Source organism: Hemitrygon akajei, chromosome 4 (assembly GCF_048418815.1).
Source record: "Hemitrygon akajei chromosome 4, sHemAka1.3, whole genome shotgun sequence".
Classification (NCBI taxonomy): domain Eukaryota; kingdom Metazoa; phylum Chordata; class Chondrichthyes; order Myliobatiformes; family Dasyatidae; genus Hemitrygon; species Hemitrygon akajei.
The window spans coordinates 185,454,485-185,475,938 of record NC_133127.1 but is presented as its reverse complement, the minus strand read 5'-3'; the positions used below and the strand labels follow the sequence as shown (position 1 = coordinate 185,475,938).

Genomic DNA, 21,454 nt, shown 5'->3' with positions numbered 1-21,454 from the left:
TTATGGCCTCCCCAATGTCATTCAGCTCAGTGACTATGTCAGCTCTCAGTGCTATTCCATTAATTCTATTCCCCTCCCCCCTTACTTCTTCATAATCTACTTATTCTCTCTTGCATGATTGCAAACTATAAGGATGTGCTGACATTGGAGAAGGTTCATAGGAGGTTCACAAAATGATTCCGGGATTGAAAGGCTTGTCATCTGAGGAGCATTTGATGGCTCTGGGCCTGTACTCACTGAAATTCAGAAGAATGATGGATACCCTCATTGAAGCCTACCGAAAGTTGAAAGGCCTCAATGTGGAGGATGTGGAGAGGATGTTTCCTTTAGTGGGGGATTCTAAGACTGGAACGCACAGCGTCACAATAGAAGGGCATCCTTTTATAATGGAGATGAGCAGGAATTTCTTTAGCCGGAGAGTGGTGAATCTGTGGACTACATTGCCGCAGGTGGTTGTGGAGGTCAAGTCATTGGGTATGTTTAAGGCAGGGCATGTAGGGATATGGGGAGAAGGCAGGAGATTGGGGCTGAGAGGGAAAATGGATCAGCCATGATGAAATGGCAGAGCAGATTCGATTGTCCAAATAGAGTAATTCTGCTCCTATATCTTATGGTCTTATCATCTTATCCCCATTTCCCCCTACTTTAGAGGTAATTTACAAAGGCCACTTAACCTACCAGCCAGAATGTCTTTGGGAAGTGGGAGGAATCAGGAGCATCAGAAGAAAGTCATCATCAAGGACTATCACCATCCAAGCCATATTTTCTTCTCATTACTACCAGGAGATACAGATGCTTTAGGTCCCTCACCACCATGTTCAGGAACAGTTATTATCCAACAACCACCAGGCTCCTGAACCAGCTTAGGTAACTTCATTCACCACTAATCCAAACTGAATCTACAATCTGTTGACTCAGTTCCAACAATTCTCTTCAACTCATGTTCTCAGGGTTATTAATTTTTTCTATTTTAAGAGTTTGTCTTTTATTTTACATTGTTTGTCAGTCTTTGTGCTTGTATAGTTATTTTATAAATTCTATTGTATTTCTTTTTTATTTGAAAATGCTTGCTTGCAAGAAAATTAATCTCAGGGGAATGGAAGAGACTGATACAGGTTTGGCACCAGTGACGTTGCAGGAGTTTCTTGTCAGTGTTGAATTCAACATAGGAGTGCGTTAGCGACTCCAGTTCCAGAATTTTCCTCCGGGCTTACTCCCAAAGCCTTTTCCATGAGTGGATATAGCTGCAAGGCAGCTGAGGTTTGAGATCAGAGTCTTGCTTCTTCGAGATGAGCTGCCAACCACGGATGAAGAGCCCCATCTGACCAAAGCGACTGGTTTTAAGACACCAGTAACCCGCCTTTGCTCCTTCTCCTGTCAATAGAAACAGGGTCTGCTATCCTGGGCCGATAGAAGGTTGATCTATGTGACTTAATTAGATGTTGATCTATGTAACCCTGTGGCTTCTGCTTTCACCAAGTGACTTCATACGTATTATAAGTCAAGATCCTACCTCTCCCTAGGATGAGGACTTTGGAGTTTCTATTGCTGCTTCTGTAGCTCTAGGTTTTAATAGGATGAAGTTGCTAGCTCCGTGTCCAACACTCCTCCTTTCACAGCTGTGGTTGGGACTGTCCATGGCGGAGTTATAGAAATCTTGTGGCTTATACAAAATTTACAAGGTCACTTGACTCAAGACAACTTTTTGTAACCTACTGCCATTAGCATGTGTGCATTGACTTGAAAGATAAACGTATCTATTTATTTAAAGATAGAATGCAGAATAGGCATTTCCAGCCCTTTGAGCCATTAGAGTCCCCTGTCGTATCCCAGTCTTTCAAATTATCCCCAGGTGTAGTCCATCCTCAAAGATCCTTCCTCTCCCAGAGATGAGGTCTTTGGAACTTCTGTTGATGTTTCTGTAGCTCTGGGTTTTTATGGGATGGGGTTACTAGCCCCTTGCCCAAACCTCTCCCTTTCACAGCCAAGTTTGGGACCTCCATGGTGGAGTTCAGACACATTTTTGGTTATCTCTGTAGTCTTTGCACTTAATGCAATCTCAAGACTCACCTTCACTACTGAGCAGCTGAGAAAGGCTCTGGGGGAAACTCAGACACGGCGAAGCTTTGGGACCGGATGGTGTGAATACCAAGGTCTTGAAGGAGTGTGCTAAGCAGTTACATGGAGTTCTCCAGCACACTTTCAATCTGTCTCAGTGAGGAAAGGGTTTCAACTGTGTGGAAAACATCATGAGTGGTCCCAGTACCCAGGGAGGGCCAACCAAAAGTATTGGATGACTACCGTCCAATGGCCCTGACCTCCCACATCATGTAGTCCCTAGGCTGGTCTTGGCTCACCTCCGACCTCTGGTCAGATCAGCCCTTGATCTCCTGCAGTTTGCCTGCCAGGAGCACATTGGAATCTACCTGCTGAACAGAGCCTACTCCCATTTGGACAAGTGGGGCAGCACTGTGGGGATCATGGTTTTTGATTTCTCAAGTGCCTTCAATACCATACAACCATCATTGCTGGGGGAGAAGCTCCATTCAATGCAGGTTTGCACTTCTTTGTGTCCTGTATAATGGACTACCTGACCACATTTTGTGTGGCTTCAGAGTTGTGTGTCAGACATGGCTATAAGCAGCAATGGGGACCCACAGGGGACTGTATTGGCTGTCTTCCAGTTTACACTGTATACCTCAGACTTTAGATACAACACTGAGTTATGTCATCTGCAGAAATCTGACATAGGAATTGTTGGGTGTATAAACGGAGGATGGGAGGATGAATTCAGGGCCCTGGTGGAGGACTTTGTCAAATGGTGCAAGCTGAATCATCTGCAGATCAACATCAGTAAGACAAAGGAGATGGTGATGGACTTTAGGAAGTTTAAACCTGCATTGCTCCCTGTTACTATTGATGGTGAGGACATGGATGAGGTGAGGACCTACAAGTACCTGGGGGTGCACCTGGATGACAGACTTGAGTGGAGCACCAACACAGAGACTGTGGACAAGGAGGGCCAGAGTCACTTCTACTTCCTGAGGGGACTCTCCTCCACATGCTTTACCAGTCTGTTGTCGCCAGTACAAACTTTCTTGCGATTGTGTGTTGGTGCAATGGCATCAACATGGGTGATGCCAACAGGCTAAATAAACTAATTAAAAAGTCTGGCTCTGTCATAGGAGTCAAACTGGACACACTGGAAGCTGTGGTAGAACAAAGGACCCTCTGGAAAATCTTGGCAATTCTGGACAATGTTTCTCATCTTTTGCATGCCTCCTTGGCTGAGAAGCACTTTTAGTAATAGACTAAGACAAGTGCATTGCTCCAAAGAGCGCTATATGAGGTAATTCTTTTCCTCGGCCACTAAGCTCTAAAATGAGTCAACCTGTAGCTGGGGAAGTGATGACCCCCCTCCTGTTAGACTGGTAGTAGTAACATTTTTTATTCTTTCTATTTCTCTACTAATATTTGTATATTTGGATATCTGTGCACTTGTAATGCTACTGTGACACTGTAATTTCCTTTGGGATCAATAAAGTATCTATCTATCTAAACCTTCAGGTCTGCTCCATGACATAGTCCCTTTCTACATCTGCTTCTACTGTTTAATTCCTCAAAATCTTTGCAATTCTCCAGTTTTGGCCCCTTTTGATATCTCAACTTTTCCTTCCTCAACCTTGTACTATCTTTCTGTTCCTACTCTCCTCTTTCCCACCCCTTGAGATGCTCAAAACCATGTTCTTTGATCAAACTTTGCTCACTCATCCTGGCATGTGCTTCTGAGTCAAATATTGTTAAATTTCTTAAGCCATCTTGTATGTTAAAAAGTTATTATGTTGAATTGTTAAGTGAAAGTGTAACAAAGAGTGAAGAAACAATTATTGAATTTGTCACATTTACTGTACATCGAAACATATAGTGAAATATATTGTTTTGTGTCAAAGACCAACACAGTCCGGGCATTGTGTTGGGGGCAGCCCACAAGTGTTGCCATGCTTCCAGCACCAACATAACATGCCCACAACGTAGAAACCCTAACCTGTACATCCTGAGAAACTGGAGGTCTGGAGGAAACCCATGCAGACATTTCTTACAGACAGTGCTGGAAACCCAACCACAATTGGTGATCGCTGTGCTGCAAAGCAATTGTACTCATCACCACGTTACTGTGATGCCGTCAAGGAGTTTGTACGTCCTTCCCATGACCAAGTGGGTTTCCTCCAGGCGCTCCTGATTCCCGCCAGATTCCATAGGCTAATCTTTTTTTTTTAAAATACTGGGGATTCTTGTTGATCTTCTGATCTGAAAATCATGACTTATAAAACCTGGGCGACTGGGCATGAAAGATAATTTGTGTTAATACATAAACATGAGAAATTCTACAGATGCTGGAAATGCAAAGTGACGCACACAAAATGCTGGAGGAACTTAGCAGGTCATCAGCATCTGTGGAAAAATAAACAGTCAGCGTTTCGGGCCGAGAACCTGGAAGAGAAGTGGGGAGACATCAGAATAAAAGAGGGGCCCCAGGTAGAGGTGATAGGCAGATGAGAAGAGATAAGAGGCCAGAGTGGGGAATAGAAGAAGAGAGGGGAGGGGAATTTTTTTTTACCAGAAGGAGAAATCGATATTCATGCCATCAGGATGGAGGCAGATGGAATATAAGATGTTACTCCTCTACCCTGAGGGTGGCCTCATCTTGGCACTAGAGGAGGCCATAGACTGACTTGTTGGAACAGAAATGGGAATCAGAATTAAAATGTTTGGCCACCTGGAAGCTTAGCTTTAGGTGGATGGAACAGAGGTGTTTGATGAAGTGGTCCCCCAATTTTCAACAGGCCTCATCAATAGACGATCCCAGCAGGTTCACAGGTGAAGTGCTGCCTCACCTGGAAGGACTGTTTTGGGCCTTGAATGGAGATGAGGGAGTTTGTGAATGAGCAGATGTGGCACTGAAGCCACTTGCAGGAACAAGCATCAGGATGGATATTATTGGGAAAGAATGAATGAGGAGGGAACCATGGAAGGAGCAATCCCTGGAAAAAGCATGGGGGGGGTAAAAAGATATGTTTGGTGGTTGGATCCCTTTGGCGATGGCAGAAGTTGCATTGGATGATGTGTTAGATCTGGAGGCTCTGGGTAAGGACAAGAGGAACTCTATCATTGTGTTAGTACATGCCTTTATGCCCATAACATGGAGTGTGGAGACCACAGGTTTTTATATGAAAGGGTGAGAGGAGATTTAGAGCAGAAGGCAAGGGAGTGAGAAGGCAAGAGACAATTTGAATCGATCAGGTCGTTAGTAATCTTAACAATCCGGCAGGCTTGGTCTTAGTAATGTTTCAAAGAAAGATTTGAAAGCTGGGGAATGGCATTGTAGTATGAAAATGCCTTCATGCTCAGTGTTACCAAATGTTAGTTTCTCAGTAGTAACCTCTGCAGAGCTAGTTCTATTTCTAGCATGCATCCGACCCTTTATCAATGATGATGTGCTTCCTGTGCACTGGTGCCTATTCAATGTCCATTGTCCTGAATATTAGGACTATAGTGAAGTCCAAGAGTGAAATTATGGCGAGGTGGAGATACGTCTCTACCAAAGGAGGTGTAAGGCACTCTTTCCCTTCGCTTGCCTGCAAGTCACCCTTGGGCAAAGTGTAGCACCTGCTTACTCTCCCCTCTTTCCCCTGTAACCCTCAGCTCATGTTCATCGAGGGGAAACAGCCTTTGGCCCCTCCAATCTGGGAAATTACGTTTGCGTGGATGCTATGTAATGTACCGCCCAGTTACAAACCCACATCGCAAAATATCAGACAGTACGCGATATGCAATTAAATGATTGAACTTTATGAATCTTAATCTGAATATAGGGTTAGTAATGAAAATTTTAAAAAAGGGTCCAATTCAAGGAAAAGTCCAAAGTTCACGTTGGAGCTCACTCAGTAGTCGTTCTTCCACCATTGATCTCCTCCGAGCGTTGCCAACCTTCGGACCCTCATATCCCAGTCCACTCTGTCCGGTGGTCTACCAGCTCTCTCCACACACATCTTCCCTCTTCATCTCTCCTCAACAAAGCCCACGATAAAACATCCTTCCAGATTCACAAGACAGAGTAACAATATCTTATTGGATAACATGCATACCACAGTGCTGTTATCTCCAGCCATAACCCAAACATTGCTGCTGCAGAGAAACCATTACCTCAGCGGTACAAAGAAGCCATTACATTAGCCTTAGCAGTGAAACATTACAAAGAAGCCATTACATTACCAGTGAATCCTTATGGTGCATTACACCCCAGTCAGAGTCACATGAAGCCATGGGAGCAGGTGGTGGATGGTCATATGAGGAGCTGGTGCATATCACATGTCCAGGTTATGTGTCCACTGCCACCAGGCAAACAGTCTCTGAAGGGTATTGAATCATGGTCATGAGACCATGATCACCTATGCCATACAACCTGTAATTTAATGATGATGAGTGAAGTAATGAGCTTATTACTGATTTTGAAGAATGTTTTTTACGAAGGACCTCCTGATCTTTATGGTGGAGACTAGTCTTCTTTGCTGACATGAGGTGCTGCTGGGCACCTTAAAAATCCCTGGCATTGGGCACAATAATGTCATTAAACTGACAGCCGAGCCAGGATTCTCACAGACAGTTATCTACATGAAAGAATGCTTGTGTAGCAGTAAACTCAGCATTGTGGGCATTCAGCAGCACTTTGTAGATGTGAGTTATGAGAAAAAGAAATTAAATGAAGATTGAGTTTGGAAACAAAATTCAAAGTTTAAATTTATTATCAAAGTACATACATGTCACCATATACTACTCTGAGATTCATGTTCTTGTAGGCAGAAACACAAAGGAATTAATGCATAACAAAGATGGACAACCAATGTACAAAGAACAACAAAATGTGCAAATACAAAAGAAGAATAAAATAATAAATGGCGGTTGTCTGGCGATGACAGGGAATCTGAGTAGGAGAGTTGCACTGGGGCTGTTTCACTCTGTTGATTTCAGAAGTCCAAGTCCAGTGGTATAAACATGCATCACAAACTGGGCTCTTCCTAGGATGCAGTGGATGACCATGGCACTTCTGTGCTCTCCACGGAGTGTTGCAGCATCGCCTTCCTGGCCGTTGGGTCTCATTGTAGCCCAGACCACCAGAGCAGACTTTGTACACTGGGACAGGCACGTCCCTATCGCACTGGGGGTATGAGGCCGCCAGCTACCCTCACCTGGTTTAGCTCATTTGTTGAAGTGATGTGGCCACTGTCGCATGCAAACAGCTACTTGGAGCCACAGGTGAGAGCTGAGTGTCCAGTGAGTGAGCTGCTCCAGAATGGACATGACAAGCCCCTTCACCAGAGACGCTACCCCTCTACACCAAAAAAAGGTAAACGATCAATATCAAGAGCTTTAGCTGTGGAATCTTAAGAATGAGCTCATAGATTGTGGAATCAGTTCAGTGTTGGGGTGAGTGAAGTTAGCCCCCTCTGGTTCAAGAGCCTTTTGGCTGAGGAACAATAACTGTCCTGAACTTGGTGGTGTGGACAGAAGGCTCCTGTACTTCCTTCCCCGTGGCAGTAGGGAGAAGAGAGCATGGTCTGGGGGTGGTGGACCCTTGATCATGGAAGCTGCTTTCCTGCGACAGTGCTTCTTGTAGTTGGCTCAGTGGTGGTGAGGGCTTTACCAGTGATAGTTTGAGCTGAATCCACTACTCTTTGTCGGTTTCCATATAACAAAATCTGCTTAATAACATCAAGGAATGAGAGAGATAATGTTGATTGTGATGACTAGCTGGTCATATATCTCAGAGTACTGATTATCCACTTGTGCAAGGCGTTTTACGGTCTCAGAATCCCATGTGTATTGCTTCAACTGTTTTACAAGTGAACCTCTTGACTAATTACAAGACAGAATTGCATATAAAACATTAATTGGAAGAGGGATTATATCTTTACGGATAATACAATATTAAGTGGCACCCACCGTAATTGTGTTCTATCATTTTCGAGATCATTTGCTTTCAGCTTGGGACAGTGAAGCTCCCTTGAAGCAGGGATGGTTGTCTTTGTACTTCAGCTGGTGATAATGATTTGAAGTGCTTCTTATTGTCTGCATTTCCAGTACTGCAGAAGTGCTTGTGTCTTTATTTTTCCATCTTCTGTGAAAGAGATTTACTGGAGCTCATGAATGAGTCGCAGCCATCAGACAGGACAAGAACCTCTCTAGAAAAAAAAGTGCAAAATTGCGTCATCCTTTAATGGATCATTCACTTGTAAAGCTGTTGGGTAGTTACTGCTCTAAATAAATCAAGCTTAGCAAGTAAAAGGATATAAATTAGCCTTAATATTTGTGGAGAATAAAATCAAGCTTAAGGGAGAGCGCAATTAAAATTCTGTTGAAGAGGTCAGAATATATACAGTCAGTGGCCACTTTATTAGGTACACCTTTACACCTACTTGTTAATGCAAATATCTAATCAGCCAGTCATGTGGCATGGTCAAGAGGTTCAGTTGTTCAGACCAAACATAAGAATGAGGAAGAAATGTGATCTAAGCGACTTTGACTGTGAAATGATTGTTGGTGCCAGACAGGGTGGTTTGAGTATCTCTGTAATGGCTGATATCCTGGGACTTTCACGCACAGCAGTCTCTAGGGTTTACGGAGAATGGTGCGAAAAACAAAAAAAAAACAGTGAGCAGCAGGTCTGTGCGTGAAGGTGGTTAATGAAAGAGGTCAGAGGAGAATGACCAGACTGGTCCAAGCTGACAGGTAGGTGACAGTAACCTGAATAATCATGCATTGAAACAGTGGTATGCGGAAGAGCATCTCTGAATGTGCAACATATCAAATTTTGACGTGGATTGACTGCAGCAGCAGTAGACCAGAGTGGGTTCTGCTCCTGCACCTAAAACTGTAAATCGGGTTGCTGTGCGGCGAGGCTTAAAGAGCCAGAAGGGCCTACTCCATGCTGTATCTCAATAAAGAAACAATAAATAAAGTAACCATTGCATGTACAGTACCCATGTTGTTCTCTTTATGTGGAGAATAAAATCAAGCATGAAGAGGAACATGATTAAATGTCTATTGAAGGGGTCAAAAATGTATTTTCATCAGATTTTTTAATCCACTAAGTGGTGTGCAAACCTATCATTCCTTCCACTAATGAATAGCCATGGATTTTATAACATGCTGATGAACTGTTGTGAATTGCATGCATTCTTTTTATTTGAAAGCTTGAATTCTTTAATTGCCATCCCTTATTTCAACTTAGTGCATACTTAGGACTATTAAAGAACACATCTTAAGTTCTACATTTTTCCATTTTTTTAAATATATTTTTTAAAATTAAATTTTTAAGAGAATTACATAAAATGAATAGAATAATAGAGTAATGAAAATTAATTTTAGCCCTCCCCCTCCCCTTAACCCTTCCCCCCTTAACATCCCTGTCTAAAAAAGAAAAGAAAAAAGAAAAAAAAAGAAAGAAAGAAGAAAAAAAAGGATTGCCTGGATATCGGAGGATCCCCACATGCTCCATGGAGTTCAAAATAACTTTAGTATATATCTTTATTTTTGGAATATTGCAATACAAAATTATTGGAATTATTGGAATACAACTTCCACATAGCCCAATATTATTTTTATTAGGCGATATTGAAGGGATAATACCGAAACCTAAATTGAATAAATATCAGAAAAAATTTATAAAAATTGCATTGGCAGTAGCCAAAAAAGCTATTGCAGTTACTTGGAAATCAGATTTATATTTAACTATGGACCGTTGGAATAATGAAATATATAGCTGCATTCCACTTGAAAAAATTACTTATAATTTAAGAAATGAATATGATATATTTTTGAAAATTTGGCACCCCTATCTACAAAAGATAGGACTAAATATATAGGTCCTTTGAAGATAAAATTATTAGTTATTTGGGGAAAAAAAATTGCATACATTCTTGAGATTCATCAATCTACCTGAAGTATTAGAGTGTAACCAATGTAAATTAAACTTCCTTTAAACATACACTCAGTGGCTACTTTATTTGGTACGTCCTCTACCTAATAAAGTGGCCATTGTGTATGTTCCTCATCTTCTGCTGCAATAGCCCATTCACTTCAAGGCTCGTCGCATTGTGCATTCAGAGATGCTCTTCTGCGCGCCGCTATTGCAATGTATGGTTACATGAGTTATTGTTGCCTTCCTATCACCTTGAACCAGTCTGGCCATTCTCTTCTGAGTTCTCTCATTACTAAGGCGTCTTCACCCACAGAACCGCCGCTCACTGGATGTTTTTTGTTTTGCACACCATTCTCTGTAAACTCTAGAGACTGTTGTGGGTGACAATCCCAGGAGATCAGCAGTTTCTGAGATACTCAAACCACCCCATCTGGCATCACAGTCAAAGTCACTTAGATCATATTTCTTCTCCATTATGATATTTGGTCTGAACACCAATTGAACCTCTTGATCATGTCTGCATACTTTTATGCATTGAGTTGCTGCCACGTGATTGGCTGATTAGATATGTCCATTAATGTACAGGTGTAACTAATAAAGTGGCCACTAAGTGGATCATTCCTTCCAATAAGGGATGGCCATGGAATTTATAGCAAATCATTGCACCATGTGAATTGCAACCATTACTGAGACTCGTTAACATACTTGAAGCATTAGAGTGTAACTAATATAAATTAAATTTCATTTAAACATAAATATTAGAGTTGTATTATGCAATAAATAATAATAACAGTTTGTTTTATACAGCTTCTTACATGCAGCAAAATATCCTGAACTGATTATCTGGGGCATTATCAAAAACAATTTGAACTGAGCCACATTAGGAGATATTAAACTCCACTTTGCTGATTTTAAAGATAATTAGCTTTGTCACATATACATCAAAAACATCGAAAAATGTAGTGAAATGTGATGTTTGTGTTGATGACCAACACAGTCTGAAATGGGCTGGGGGCAGCCCGCAGCTAAGGGATTCACGTAGATGTAGTTTTACTCTCCCTTTCAAAGCATGCATAAAGGACAATGAGCTCATCTGGGAGTGAAGCATCACAGCCTTTCATGTTGTTACGCTTTAATTGTAGAAAGCAATGGCCTGCAAACCTTGCTGATGAAAATCAGATTCTATATCTAACCTCAATCCAAATTGGGTTTTTTTTTGCTCTTAAGATAGCCTTCCATAGGTCATATCTTGGATAGTTCTTGAATAGTGCTCAGCAGACTAAAAATCTCCTGGTTCATCCATGCTTTATGATTTGGGTATGTCCTGTATGCTCTCGAAGGCACATACTCATCCACACAGGGTTTGATGATGTCCATGTGTCGATGTTCATCCAGAATGGAAGATGAATCCTTGAATGTTGCCCAGTCCGCTGACTCAAAACAGCCCTGTAAGCACTTCTCCACCTCCCCTGACTATACTTTCTTCTCATCTATTAATACTCATTACTCGACTTAATGTTCGACTACCAATCTGCCAAATATGAAATCAGCTTAAAAAATTCAGATGTCGTCTGGCATATTAGACTTTCTTCTTATAGACATGTGAACTTGATCCTTTCAATCATATGAATTATAGAGTTGAGCCCATTTAAAGCATAACCTTCCTTGATAAAATTATCTTGAGCTCCCTTTTTTTCAGAAAGACTATAATGAGAATCATCTTCAAACCATCACGCTGATCTTGGGAAGGAGATGGAATATAATTATGCCTTGCTTGTTGGAAAGAAGGGAATAAAAGAGACGGATGGATGGTCTTATTGGACCACTGTGACTTAAAATCTGAGATGTTTTAAGGTGATTGAAAAATACTGCCAGCTTTAAGAAACCACAAAATATAGTTCGACTTCTCCTTGACTTTACTGTGAAGGACAGAAGAGAGAGATTGGATTTATTACTGATCTCTAAAAGCCTTTGAAACGCTGATGGTTGCCCACCTTCTGAAACTGCTGCTATCCTTCACATGAAGATGCTCATAAGATGTGAATGAGTAGGGAAAAGTCCAATGACCATGAAGGAAACAGCGATATTTCCCATTAATGCAATAGTTCCCAACCTGTGGCCATGGGCCACTTGCTTAATGGTATTGGTCCATGGCATAAACATGGTTGGGAACCCCTGCACTAGTGTAACTTAGAGGGGAACCGTTAGGTGGTGGTTTTCCCAGCACTCTGCTGCCATTGTCTTTGTACAGGTCATGTGTGTGTGAGTTGCTAATGGAGTAGTCTGGGTCAGTATCCAGGATCAGCTCATTGGATAGGTCTTTTAAAGAGTTGGGACGTATGATGCGATGAACAGTTACTGTATCGTGCAGAAGTCTTAGGCAAATATATATAGCTAGGGTGCCTAAGACATTTCCTCAGTACTGTAGTAATTATATGTATTGCACTGCACTGCTGACACAAAAGTAAAACCCCATGAATTTCATGACAACACACACAAAATGCTGGAGAAACTCAGCAGGTCAGGCGGCATCTATGAAGAGGAATAAACAGTCGACGTATTGGGCTGCGGCACTTACTGATATGGGTCTCTGTTATGGACTGAAAGTGGGAAGGGGGCAGGGAGAGGGGGACCCTGGTTGGGAAAAGAGAACAGGAGAGGGAAGCACCAGAGATACATTCTGTTATGATCAATAAATCATTTGTTTGGAATCAAATGACCTTGTCTGGTGTCTCAGGGCTGGGTGTGTCTTTACCCGCGCCAACCCTGCCCTGGCACTCTTTCTCTGCCGTCTCTCCCACACCCCTCCCGCGGTGTGCCACTCTCACCTTTCCCAATATCCTTTCTCCCCTCCCTCCCCAGATTTACAAACTTGCTTTCCACTCCATGTTGACAAATATAGTACCGTGCAAAATTCTTAGGCACCCAAGCTATATAAATGAGTCTAAGACCTTTGCATAGTACTGTGTATGTTATGGTATGGTTATGGTATACATGTAAGAATAATTGAATAGTCTGTGCATAATTTTAAGCATAATTGTATTGAAATATAGTCCTTGTTAATCAGTGCTGTTGTGAAAGGTAGTGTATATAGAGTAGTCACTTTATTAGGCACACCTTTCACACCGGCTCATTAATATAAATATCTAATCAGCCAATCATGTGTCAACAGGTCAAGGCATAAAAGCATGCAGATATGGTCAAGAGGTTCATTTGTTGTTAAGACCAAATATCAGGATGGTGAAGACATGTGAGCTAAGTGATTTATGGAATGATTGTTATAGACAATAGACAGCAGGTGCAGGAGTAGGCCATTTGGCCCTTCTAGCCAGCACCACCATTCACTGTGATCATGGCTGATCATACACAATCAGTACCCCGTTCCTGCATTGTTGGTGCCAGATGGCATGGATTTGGGTATCTCAGGAACTGTTGAGATGTTCATGCACAACAGTCTCTCGAGTTTACAGAGAATGGTGTGAAAAACCCCAAAAAACATCCAGTGAGTGGCAGTTCTGTGGGTGAAAATGCCTTGGTAATGAGAGAGCTCAGAGGAAAATGGCCAGATTGTTTCAAGCTGACAGGAAGGTGACCGTAACCTAAATAACCGGGTATTACAACATATTGAACCTGGAAGTAGATGGGCTACGCCAGCAGAAAGCCATGAACGTATACTCAGAGATAGTTTATTAGGTACCTCTTATAGCTAATAAAGTGGCCACTGAGTGTATAAAAGCAACTTGATAAAAGGTTCTGATGAAGAGTCTTTGATCCAAAATGTTAACTTTGTTCCTCTCTCCCTGGATGTTGTCTGACCTGTCAAGTACAGTGCATTCTGTAGATGACACACCCAGCGTCCAGGAAGTCTAAGTGAAAGTATGAATATTCAAGGTTCTGCATGCACTACATTGTGCACCAAGAAAACGATAAATAAATAAATTTATTTTATTTTAGTAAGTATGATTTTTTTTCTGTGTTGTTCATGATACAGATGAAAAGTTCAATTTCAAGTTTAATTGTAATTCAATCACAGACATTTGTATAGCTGAATGAATCAGTGGACAAGGTGCAAAACACGGTACATATAGTCACGGAAAATAATACTAGCACATGTCCCGTGACATGGCCTGAAGATGGTTGGTGCATAGGATGTTGCTTTAGAGCAAAAGTTCCCAGCCTGGGGTCCACTGATTCCTCGGTTAATGGTAGGGCTCCATGGCACTAAAAGTGTTGGGAACCCCTACCCTAGAGCCATGTTTCCTCAAGAGCAAGTATGCAGCAGTTCCTCATCTCACGCTAGTTCAACAGATGAAGGCAAATCAGCTTGTCTAGTGTAGAGTCAGACACAGGCAATCCTGCTTATCCTCCTTGCAGCGAACACTGGAGAGCGGCACTGACGGGTGGGGCCAGCTCCCAACCCAGCACAGGTTCCATTGCACCCGTTGCATCTCTCTCGGTCTTTTGTATTTTTGGTAACTCTAGGGCAATGGCAAAGGATAGCAAACTCCAATATACTGCATGAATCATACAAAAATTACAGACAACAAAATAATACCTCATCAATTCCATGTCTAACTCTTTTTATTTTAAAAATCATTTACATTCAGCACAGCGTCTATCAAAGTCTGGAAATGCATTGATGATTTCTGAAGGGTATTTCACATGTCATTGATATTGTTTAGGGCTCTAATTTTGATAAATGAGTGGATATTACTAAAAGATAAAGCAATTTCCAGAGTCTGAAATGCTATTATCTCCAAGCCACATTATCCAGACTCTTCTTCCCCTTGCAAACGTGTCACATGCATTTATCAATGGCTTGTGCTGCTCGCTGCCATTTCTCTCTATTTACAAATAGCTACAGCTTTGTTCCCAGCTAATCTCTGGAAATGAAAGAATTACTCTACCATACCACAGTTAAATCAAAGTCAGATTTTCTGCCTAAGATGCCTGTGTGTGGGATTTATATCCAGCAAGATGAATAATACCAACTTGTCAGGAGTGAGTGGTGTGTATCACCTGAATCAACCACTATTTCCTTCTTCCAAGAAAAATGTTCAACTTTTTTTTAAATGTGATTAGTGGAGGTTTTTTTGGGTGTATTGTAAAGTTTCTCTTCACCTCTCAGATGAAAATTAACCACAGATGCTAGAAATTTAGAGCAATACACACAATGTTCTGGAGGAGCTCAGCAGGTCAGGCAGCATCTATGGATGGGAATGAACAGTTGATGTTTTGGGCCTGATCAATGTTCTTGGCCTGCAATGTAGACTGTTCATTCCCATCTATAAATGCTGCCTGACCTGCTGAGCTCCTCCAGCGCATTGTATATGTTGAACTCAGTAATTGTGATTGGCTTCTGAGGTGGCCATGGAGTCACTTTTGTGAATTTCAGCTCCCTATGCAATTTGCTTACTGTTATCTGTCTCATTTTCTCTCACCCCACGTTGCTTGTTTAACGGTCTTCTTCTGTTTTAATGATTCTTTTTGTTTTTTTGTTTTGTGGTTGCTGGTGAGGAGAGAAATCTCAAGGTTGTATAAAGTATGCATACTTCGATAATAAATGTACTTTGACTGATTTCTTTGGCTAGCTGACAGAAGCTGATCTATTGGTGCCAAGCATTTTGCTGGTAATTAGATTTTTTTTTGGTTTATTTAATTAAAATTGCATGTATTCTATTTTTTATAAAAACGTTTAAAATGTTGCAATGAACTTTCACTTTAGTTTTTGTAGCTTTCTTTATATCAGTGCTTCTGTTTTGGACCTTGTATAAATTAGCTGCAACATTTCCTCCAATGTATGGTAAATACATGACATTTATGTTAGAATTGGAGAATATCCTGCAATGAAAGGTGCTCTATATAAGCACCTGGGTGAAGGGTTAAAATGGAATATCATCACCCTGAAATAGAGAGATAAAGATAAAGTTAAAGATTAGCTACATCTAAAACTTTGACAAACTTCGATAGATGTGTGATGGAGAGTATATTGCCAGGTTTATACCAGCCTGGTATGGAAACATTGATACCGTTGAATGGAAAGTCGTACAAAAAGTAGTGGATACGGCCCAGTGCATCACAGGTAAAGTCCTCCCCACCACTGAGCACATCTACATGAAATGCTGTCAAAGGAAAGCAGCATTCATTATCCATACCCTCACCCCCAGGAGAATCCATCATCAGGGACTCCCACCATCCAGGACATGCTCTCTTCTCACTGCTGCAATAAAGAAGATAATACAGGAGCCCCATGTCTCACCAGTTTCAGAAACAATTATTACCCTTCAACCATCAGGCTCTTGAACCAAAGGGGATAACTTCACTTGTCCCATCTTTGAAATGCTCCCACAACCAATGGGCTCACTTTCAAAGACTCTTCATCTCATGTTCTCGATATTTATTGCTTGATTGCTTGCTTGTTTGTTTGTTTTTTTTATTTATTTATCGTCATCAATTTATTTATTTTTGTATTTGCACAGTCTTCTGCACTCTGGTTGAATCCTAGTTGTTCCAGTCTTTCATTGATTCTGTTATAATTGTTATTCTATAGTATGCCCACAAGAAAATGAATCTCAAAGTTGAATATGGTGACATATATGTATTTTGATAGTAAATTTACTTTGAATTTGAACTTTGCATGTGCATCGAAACATGCAGTGAAATGTGCTGTTTTCACTCAATGACCAATACAATCCGAGAATGTGCTGACAGCCTTCAGCCCACTAACCCCACCCTAGCTGTACATCTTTGGAATGTGGGAGGAAATTGGAGCTCCCATAGAAAACCTATGCAATCATGGGGAGAAGATACGAACTTCTTAAAGACGGCAGTGGGAATCAGATCCTGAGTAGTGATTGCTGGTGCTGAGAGCGATCGTGCATACTGTTTTGCCCCTTTCACGACAGGATGGAGGATATCCTGTCAGGTAGCGTGCTACGTAGAGTAAAAACAACTTGATGAAGTGTTCTGATGCTGAGTCATTACCTGAAGCATTAATCTTGTTCCCCTATCTCCAGATGCTGCCTGACCTGTTGAGTATTCTCAACATTTTCTGGTCTTAAATAAATCCAAGGCTTGTTTTCTTTACTTTGATATGATTTGAAATAGTTTTCAAATCCAAACACACAAAAAAAGAGTCGCATTGCAATTGTTTTCACCTTGCAGTGATGTGATGAAATATTCATCTGATGACAGGCTCTCATCTATAAGTGAAATGCTGCCTGAACTATGAGATGTTGGTGGAACGGTGAATGTGAGCCCTAAATAATGAGTTGTATTGTTCTGTAGCAATTACTAAAAAATAATTTTGTTCATTTCTCTTACTGGTTAACTTGCAAATCATTATAAATTAAAGTGAGACATCAACAAACAACACAGGCAATATAGTCATGGATTTATAGCAGCAATACAGCATCGAAACAAGGCCTTCGGCCCACTGAGTTTTGAATCCTACATTAACACCATTTTTTATTCTCACATTCTAAATTGATAATTGGATTATTATTCTCATACTGTGCTGTGCAAAAGTCTTAGGCATACATTTTAGCTAGGGTGCCTAAGACTTTTGCACAGTACTGTATTTGACAACATGGAGTGAAGAGCAAGTTTGTAAATCAGATGGGAGCAAAGAATGTTTGGAATGGTGAGGGTGGAGCGCCACAGGAGGGGTGGGGGATGGTATGGGTGGAGACATACCCATCCCTGAGACACCAGACAAGGTCATTTGATTCCAAACAATTGGTGTGTTGATCATTACAGAATGTCCCTCTGGTGCTTTCCACTCCCTCCCCTCTTTGCAACCATGGTTCCCCTCTCCCTGCCTCCTTCCCACTCTCAGTACATAACAGAGACCCATGTCAGAATCAGGTTATTCATCACTCACATGTGTCATGAAATTTGTTTTTTTTTTGTTTTGCGGCAGTAGTCGAATGCAATACACGAAATTACTACAATACTGTACAACAATCTTGGGCAAAACAGCAATATGTACATAGACACGCACACACGCACAGGACTCTATGCACTGATCTATGGTGTAAAATTTTGCTTTGCATGCAATCCATTACACTGTTTCATCGCAATTGTGCATTGAGGTGGTATAGGGAAAAGCAATAACGGAGGGCAGAGTGTAGTGTTACAGTGCAGGCAGACAATGGGGGCAAGGGTATAGCAAGGGAGATCTCAAGGTTGTACTAGAATTCAATAGTCATACTAACAGTTTGATAGTAGCTCCCTTGAGCTTGGGGATATGTGCCTTCAGGCTTTTGTAACTTCTGCTCCATGGGAGGGTAGAGAAGAGGGAATGCCTGGGATGGGTGGGATGTTTTATTATCCTGGCTGCTATACTGAGACAGTGAGAAGTCCGGACAGAGTCCATGGAGGGGAGGCTAGATTCTGTGATGTGCTGCAGTTTCTTGTAGCCCCATTCAGAGCAGTTGCCATACCAAGCCTTGATACATCTGGATAGGATGCTTTCTATCTTGCGCCAATAAAAATTGATTACCACTAGCCACTATATTGGGTACATCTAAACTCCTGCTTCTTTCTGCAACTATCTAATCAGCCAATCATGTGGCAGCAGCTTAATGCACAAAAGCATGCGGACCTGGTCAAAAAGTTCAGTTGTTGTTCACACCAAACATCGGAATAGGGAAGAAATGTGATCTAAGTGACTTTGATAATGGAATGGACGCTAGTACCAGACAGGGTGGTTTGAAATATTTCAGATTTCCTGGGATCTTCATGCACAAAGACTCTAGAGTTTACAGAGAATAGCAAAGCAAAAACAAAGACAAAATCCAGAGAGTGGCAGTTCTGTGGGTGAGAATGCTTTGTTAATGAGTGAGGTCAGAGGAGAATGACCAGACTGGTTCAAACTGACAGTAACCATGTGTTACAACGGTGGTGTGCAGAAGAGCATCTCTGAATGCACAACACGTCGAACCTTGTTGATGCAGCAGAAGACCACAAACATTCACTGAGTGGCTACATTATTAGGTATAAGAAATACCTATGTAGTTTGATAATGTACATGTAGTTTGATAATAAATTTGCTTTGAAATCTGAACTTTGAACCATACTGTTTCTCTGGATGACTATGGAATATGAGTATCATGGAATTGGTACAATGGTTTCACACAGAGATCCTATCACTCTGCCTTAATGCTCTCTGAAAGCCTTTGTGAGTGAGAGCAGCACAGTGGCCACATTATTAGGTACAGATTGTATTATCAACTCAGTAAGAAGTGTGAACATTGTCATTAATTCTTCCCAGATTTCAGAACTCACCTGCAAATTAGGGAAATTTTGCAGTGGCCTTAGAATGTAGAAGATCGATGGGATATTTGATGGAGGTATATAAAATTATGAGGCTTAAAGATAAGGGAAATGCAAGCAGGCTTTTTCCACTGAAGTTGGGTGGGACGACAAGCAGATGTCATGGGTTAAAGGTGAAAGGTGAAAAGTTGAAGGGAAAACATGAGGGGAAACTTCTTCACTCAGATGGTCATGAGAGTGTGGAGTGAGATGCCAGCACAATTGGTGCATGCGAGCTTGATTTCAATGCTTAAGCGATGTTTGGATAGGTACGTGGATGGTTAGGGTAGGATGGCTATGGTCCTGGTGCAGGTTGATGGGAGTAGGCAGTTTAAATGGTTTGGCATGGACTAGATGGGCCAAAGGGCCTGTTTCTGTGCTGTACTTTTCTATGACTCTATTTGAGAAAGGCAATATATGCTGCTCATGCCAGTGATGCTCAGTACCTGGATTTGAAGGGCAAGGCCGCAAAGAATTGTGGAGAGCTGTGAATGCAGCTGAGTTTATCATGTAAAGCAGCCTCCCTTCCATTTACTCTGTCGACACTCACCACTGCCTCAGGAAAACAATCAATGTAATCACAGATCCCTCACACTCCATCACATTTACTTCCATTGGCCAGAGTATGCAGAAGTTTGAAGATACATCCCACCACAGTCAAGGTCAACACTCCTGAACGTACCTCTTTTACAATAAAGATTTCAGAATATATTTATTATCAAAGAATGTATAAATTATCCAAATTTTGCACTACGATGTTAATCATAATTTTATTTTTTTATTATGTATGAAACGAGCCCTTTTGGCCCAGTGAGTCACACTGCCTAGTAACCCACCTATTTAACACTGGTCTAATCACAGGATAATTTACAATGATCAATTAGTCTTCTAACTTTTCGCCTTTGGAATGTGAGAGGAAATTGGAGCACCCGGAAGAAACCCACGTGGTTCACTAGGAGAATGTACAAACTCCTTAGAGACGACACCAGGGTTGAACACTGAATCTGGAACGCCCTGACTGTAACAGCAATGCACTAACCGCTACATTACCGTGGCGCCCAAAACTAACTAATGTTAGTTTCTGAAAAGAAAATCTATCAAATTTGTGTTTGCATGAATCAATACCAATTGCCCTCACTATCTACCAATGCAACCTTTTCAATAGAAAACCACTGCCTCACTGGAACTTTACATACTGTTTGTGCTTTCTAATCTGATTCTGACTGAAGTTAATACACAAAGAATATAATTGGATGTTATGGGTGAAGTGAATGGTGATTGCTGATGTCTTTGCATCAAATTGAAACAAGGGAAGCTTTTGCCTCGCTGCATAATGTAGCACTTGTGTCGATGCTAAACACAAAGATTCTTCAGCTGCTGGAAATCCAGAGTAAGAAAATGCTGGAGGAACTCAACAGGTCAGTCAGCATCATGGAGAAGAATAAACAGTTGACATTTCAGGCTGTGATGGAAGTGTCTCCATCCTACATGCTGACTGTTTATTCCTCTTCATAGACGCTGCTTGACCTGCTGAGTCCTTGTAGCATTTCAAAACATAGAATAGTACAGCACAGTACAGGCCCTTCGGCCCACAATCTTGTGTCTCCCATATAACCCCCCACCTTAAATTCCTTCATATACCTGTCTAGTAGTCTCTTAAATTTCACTAGTGTATTTTGCTTGTGAAGGTATCTTCTTGTTCACCTAAAGAACACAACATTAAATATTAAAGTTTAAAGTACATTTATTATCAAATGCAAACTTAAGGTTCATCTTCTTGCAGGCAGCCACAAACCAAAGAAACACAATAAAGTCCATGAACACACACACACACACAGAACAGAGATCATCAAATATCCAATGTGGGAAAAAAGAAAAAAATCGTGCAAACAATAAAAAGATAAACAAATAGTACAGAGAACATGAAGCAGAGTCCCTGAAAGTGAGTCTGCAGGCAAGCAGCCAGTTCAGGAGCCTGATGGCCGCAGAGGCCAATAAAGCCTCATGGAGTCGTGAGCTGAACACCGGTTCATCCTTTGCCCTCAGCCTCGACGCCTTGGTCTTTTAAATCTGGTTCTGTGCTTAAATCAGCATAGGTTCATTTCTCACTCTCAGACCTGGGCCTCGCCGCTTCAGTCCAACCCGAAGTATCAATTTGAC

The 21,454-nt window shown here is 41.4% G+C and overlaps 1 protein-coding gene and 1 long non-coding RNA gene across 3 annotated transcripts in view; one reads left to right on the top strand and one right to left on the bottom strand.

Annotated features, from left to right (window-relative positions):
• LOC140727035 (uncharacterized) overlaps window positions 1-20,988 on the bottom strand; it is a 30,559-nt gene extending 9,571 nt beyond the window's left edge. The window contains exons 1-2 of the long non-coding RNA XR_012098778.1: window positions 20,936-20,988; window positions 8,002-8,240 (exon numbers count right to left, since the gene is read on the bottom strand). This is a non-coding gene — a long non-coding RNA (uncharacterized lncRNA). The remainder of the gene's footprint in view (window positions 1-8,001; window positions 8,241-20,935) is intronic.
• Window positions 1-21,454, top strand: part of dhrsx (dehydrogenase/reductase (SDR family) X-linked) — a 393,322-nt gene that overhangs the window by 192,170 nt on the left and 179,698 nt on the right. The gene's annotated exons all lie outside the window — the stretch shown is intronic.